Raw genomic sequence first — 6,321 nt, forward strand, 5'->3', positions numbered from 1 at the left:
ATATTTATTATAAAAATATAATAATTTTATAATAGAACAATATTTTTGTTGTAATTATAAAACTAAATAAATTCAATCGTGTAATACAAAGAGTTATAATATTAAGAAGTCCATAACTAGGGAGGTATGACCTTCATTATAAAACAGCCTGCGCGTATGCGCAGGTGATACACTAGTTAGATTGAATGGGACATAAGTTGGTGGTAGAGAGGACTTTCTTTTTGGAGACAATTTTGGAAGCCTTGGTGGTGCATTAACTTATATGAGAAAAAAAACTCCTTAGACAAGAATGAGTATTTACAACAAACCATTATGTCAAATATTTACATAACTGTTGAAAATCTTCTGGCTCAGAGATAGTGAATTGAGATAGATCAATCTTCACAGACTAGATCTCATGAGCTAGAACAACAATAGATGGTGCATTCATAGGAGCAGGATCAGCTGGATTATTGTCTCCAACACTCTCTTCCCATGAGAGGGAGACTGCTGAGATGGTTGCTCAGTTATAGGGGCACTTGCATCACTTTGTTTGCTCTTAATAGCAACATTAGCCACTTTTTTCTATTTGTAATCTCGTTTTATGTGCCTCTTCTTACCAAAGAAACTACATGTGAATGATCTAAGATGTCTTTTCTTATGTATGTTGTCTTCACTGGTGGCATCAGATTTACGGGCAGGTTTAGCTTTTTTAGATCCTCCACCATTTTTATCTACCTCCATTCTTCTCTTCATCTGGAACTTTTCTAGTTTTCTCTTAATTTTAAGTGTTTGGAGTATGTTATATTCATCAACTTTTTTTTATAAAGGTTGACTAGGAATTGGGTTGATATGATGATTGTAGGTTTTATTATATGCCTCCATTATTAGTCATTTATGACAAAATTTTTCTAGTGGCATGTTGACCTTAGATAAAATAGCACATGCATGTACACAAAAAATACTTGCATATGATAAGCAATCAACATATATTAGCATCAATTTGACAGTAATTATTTGGAGAAACTATTCCAATAATAATTAGACTAATGGTATCTGTGAGTATCCAAAATTGGCAAGTATATAATCTTTTCTCTTAAATCAACCACATGATTAGTAGGGTGCCCAATAATCCCAAACTTATCATGTTCGTTATCTTTTGTCTATATTGGTTTTCACATCTTAGACTCTTTTCTTACCTTCTCCAATCTACTCTTAATCACTGGTGTGAGGAGCCCAACATGATTGTTCAATGTCACTTTGTTTTTGGCTATAGTTCTCATCACAAACATTCTCACCTCCTCAAGAAGTGTTATGATGAGCTTTGTTCTTAACTCCTTAATCTTAGCATTGAACGTCTCACATACATTGTTGTATATGCTGTCCACTTTGGATTTGTGACTAAACTGACTTCCAATCCATGCTTCTCTGGGCCATTTGTTTAAGTAAGTCCAAGCATCCTTATTTAGTCTTTTTATTTTCTTCATATTGTCCTTAAATTTCTAGTAGGTTGTAGCCTTGGTACACTCTCACAACAACTCTCTAAGTTGAAGATCCTTATAATTCTTGTTGAAATTTTTCCACAACTATCAAACACAGAAGTGATATACATACCAGGCATCACCTCTTGCATTGTTGTTATGAGTCCTTGCCAATAGAAAAATAGAATGTAACCATGTAGATAGTTATTATTTCTCCCAAGTTTAACAACACTTTCCCGTAAATATATATGATGGTTAGCATTTTGGTCTATTGCTAAAAGGATTTGACTACCAAACTGAGTCTTCAGGAAGGCACCATCTAAGCCAATCAAGGGATGACAGCTAGCTTTAAATCCTTTGTTATATTTGTTTAAGTAGATATACATTTTCTCAAACATTACTTCTCCATTTGGTTGATGTATTGTTGATATCTGGATGGTTAATATGAGATTGGTCTTTAACAGTGTTAATCCATAGTCTCTGACCATCCTATATTGCTCACATTCATCTCCATATATAATACTCCTAGCATCCATCAGAGCCCTTGAAATGGAGTTCTTGTTTAAGGTGAGATCAAATTTTGTCTTGTTTGGATATTTTCTCACCTTCTTCACAAATTTACTACACACCTAAATTTCTATTAGCAATTATATTTCTATCGTTTACAGGACAAGTGTGATCATTGTTAAAAGTTTTTATTTGCCAACAAGTGTCCCCTTGATCACGTGAGGCATAAACCACACATGGACACTCTTCACTTTACAAACAACCATGTAACTAATGTTATTTTTTTAGCCTTATACACCTACCTTCTTGAATTGTGTACTCTCTCACAGCTTTCACGAATTTTCACTTGGTGTTGAACTTCATACCAATCTCAAGGTGTAATTCTCTAAATCTTGAACCCTCTCTAAAAACTGGACATGCATCATCAGAATCAACTTCATCAAGCTCATCTTCTGAATTTAGATGAGTCTTCATCTCCTCTGAGCGCCATGAATTAGTCCCATCCGAGTCGACTCCAGGATCAAGACCATAGTCAACACCCTCAGTACTATGACCTAGAAATCCAAGGTCCACCTCCTCATCACTTACTTCTTCTACCAATGCATCATTATCAACTAGTATTTTTTTTTCTTTCCTTTTGAAAGTGCAGATACAATCCTCTTTTTTGGACTTTCTAGTCCCTCCTACCACTCTTCACCTCTTTACCTCCATCATCATTTTTAGTGGAACTCTCATCTAAACCTGACTTGAAATTAAAAGGTTATCTTTTGCATTCTCATAAGAGTCATGAGAGTCAAAAGACACTTCAAAAAGAATCTCATTATTATAAAACTTTCTCTTGAAACTCTTTGTACCAGACTTTGTGCAAGGTCTCCTAGATAGAATTGACTTTTTGGTTTTTATGAAATTTTTGGACTTGCTAGGGATGATGGGCTTGGCGGGTTTGCTCAGGATGGTGGGAATGGTGGACTTAATAGGCTTGGTAGGGATGGTGAGATAGGTTGGGTTGATATTGTTAGTGTTATTAGGAGTGGACTCGATATTGTTGGTTTTGGCGTTGGTTGATTTTGGAAGAGTCTTCTTGATAGGAATAGGATTGTTAGCTAAATTAGGCCCAAAAGTAAAATTTGGTTCACTAGATTTGTCCTTGATGATGGGTCAGCATTGAATACAGAAAAGACATTTAGGAAAAGATTACTAGGACTCTATGTCTTTGCAATAGGTGCAGAATCTTCTCCATCATCATCATCTAAATACATCACACTCTCCTTGCCTTGTAAAATCTTTGAAACCGAGATCTCATGTTCATAATATACATCTATAACTTCTTGATTGTTCTTACCACAGATTATCATTTTGTTAATTCTTTGTCAGTTTAGATTTTTTAGACCATTCTCCAAGCCTCTTTCAGGAATATACCACTAGCAGTGTTTAATCTTTATTATATCCAAGCTCTTTATAATAGTTTCTCATATAGAACACATCTAAAGTGTTCACACCTAAATTACTAAGACTACTCCTATTATCCGACGAATATATCAACATCTTTTTTTTTTAAATTACCCCCATGATGATACATGATGTCCATAATTCTTTTATTTGAAGAAAAAAATCTATATGCATTACTTTAAAATCCAGTAGAAGTGAACAAGATTTTAATTTACGTATATACACAATAGTATAACAACATCCCAAATCTTAAACACATGTTCTATTGAAAAAAATAAAGCCTAAAACCCAACCTACTAGAAAAAATTAAAAATCCTAGTAACTACAAGAATGCCAAAAATATATATATTTCCAATACATTCACACTACGATTATAGTAAAGAATCATCATCTCATTGCAGAAAAAATAAAAAAAAAATAGTAACTATACCTTTGTTGTGAACGATAATGGTGAAATCGCTTGGGTCTAGAGGAGGATCAGATGATCTAACTCAGTCCTTCAATGACAGTGAAGCAGTTGCAAAGTAAAAAATTCCAGAAGTTTAATTATACTAAATTGAATTATGTCTTAGTATCGTGTTTGGTTTGAAATAAATATAGAGACTAAAACAAGCAAAATTACTTAAATACCTTTATTAATTAAAAAAAAAACTAATCCCCCCTTCTGTCTATCTCTTCCCTCTCGGACTTAAGAGATTGTTGGTTTTTTCGCTCTTCCTTTCCCAATCCCTTTTAAAATTCGACAAGATCAATCATTTCAAGATAATTAACCTCACCATTAGAAACCCACGTTTAAATCTATTCATTTTCTGACAAAGTTTTGATCTTGAAACACAAACCTCTATTATCATTATCACAATGTCGCACAAGATGATCATGTTTTGTTTCTAACTTTCGATAAATCGTCGATAACTACTGCTGCCGCAAGAGAGCTCGTCGACCTCAACGACGGGGAGGTGGAATGGAGTTAGCCAGAATCAAACAAAATAAAATGTTGTCACATCAAAAAGCTTTAGATTTGGACCGATTCCAACGAGCTGGTTAAACTACAGAGGGATGTTGTTGTTGGCGCCACATCATCGCCGACTTCTGCAGTAATAGGAAGAACGATATTCAAAAGAGAAAGAACCTAATCTGAGCCCTACCCAAATGACTGTTGACGAGAGGACTTCTGCTAGTAAAGAATTTCACAAATAAGTTCTCGTTGCTAGTATAGTTTCTAAACCAACAGAGAATTCCTTCGTACAAAAGTTTTGGTTGTCACTTAAGCAAACCCAATAAAATTAATAACTGAAGTATTTAAACCTCGGGTCGTCTTCTTAAGGAATTGCAAGGAGGTGTATTTATTATTGGTTATGGAAAAAGTATCTTTTGGGTTTTTGAAAGGTTGAACAAGGAATTTAAATCGCAAGAAAATAAATTAATAACTAGAAGGACTCTTGGCAAGGTATGAGAACTGGAAATCCTATCCTAGTTATCCTTATTAATTGTGATGAGAATTGTTTATTGCTCCCACTTAGTTAACCCTTACTAAATAAAGGAAAGTCAAGTGGACTAATCAATTTGATTCCTCAAGTCCTAGTCAACTCCTAAGGAAAGACTAGCTTTAGAGGGATCCAAATCAACCAGCAAAATCCAATTATCAATCAACAAAGGAGTTTGATAACTCAAGTGTCACCAATTACTCAACCAAAGCCAAGAGAGGAAAAATCTAAATTATTTATATCATAAATAGAAGAAAGCAATCATAAATCTGAAATACCTCAAATTGCATTAAATAAAGAAATCAAATCTAACATGGAGAGTTCATAAACCAAATTGGAAAAATAAACAAACTAAAATAATAGAACAGATAAAAGTAGAAGAGAAATTAAATTAAAGGAACATTGAACCTGGAATGAAGAAATAGCCATAAACTAAGAGAAATCCTAATCCTAAAACCTAAGAGAAGGGAGAAGGCTTCTCTCTCTAAAAACTACATCTAAAACCTAAAATTATGAGAATGAATGTTGTGTTGAGTCTCTGCATGTTTCCTGGCTTTATTCTGTGTTTCTGGGCCGAAAACTGGGTCAAAACTCGGCCCGAAATCGCCCCCAGCGTTTTCTGTTAATTCTGCAGATCGTGCTTGTCATGCATATGCGTCAGTCACGTGTGCGCGTCGTTTAGCAATTTTTCTCGTCATGCGTACGCGTCAGGCATGCGTGCACGTCGTTTGACAATTTCTTTTCCGCGCGTGCACATCAGGCACGCGCTCGCGTCGTTGTGCGAACTTGATGAGAAAACTTTTGCATGGTCTAGAAATTTGCGGATAAATCCTCGTTGCAGGTATAGTTTCTAAACCTTCAAAAGTCCTTTCATACAAACGTTTTGGTTGTCACAAGTAACAAACCCCTTTGAAATTGATAACCGAGTATTCAAACCTCAGGTCGTCTTCTCAAGGAATTGCAGGGAGGTATGTTCTTATTATTGGTTATGAGTTTGTAAATTGGGGTTTTGGAAGTAAGGAGGGAATATGTTATATGACAAGTAAAATAAAATAATAATAATAAAATCTCTTGGCAAGGTATAAGAATTGGAATTCCTATCCTAGCTATCCTTATCAAGTGTGAAGAGAATTGGGTTTTAATCCCACTTGGTCAGCCTTTATTAAACAAAGGAAGGTTAAGTGGACTGATTAGCTTGATTCTCAAGTCATAGTCAACTCCTGTGGAGAGACTAGTGTTAGAGCAATCCTAGCTAAAGCAAAATCTGCCAATTTCAATCACTTGCTGAGTTTGATAACTCAAGTACTACCAATCACTTGACCAAAGCCAAAAGGGAGAAAAATATCTAAATTAAATTAAAAGCATCAATATAAGCAAAGCAATCTTAAATCTGAAAATACCTCGAATTGCACTAACAAAAG

This window comes from Arachis ipaensis, chromosome B4 (assembly GCF_059453495.1).
Source record: "Arachis ipaensis isolate K30076 ecotype BB chromosome B4, ASM5945349v1, whole genome shotgun sequence".
Classification (NCBI taxonomy): domain Eukaryota; kingdom Viridiplantae; phylum Streptophyta; class Magnoliopsida; order Fabales; family Fabaceae; genus Arachis; species Arachis ipaensis.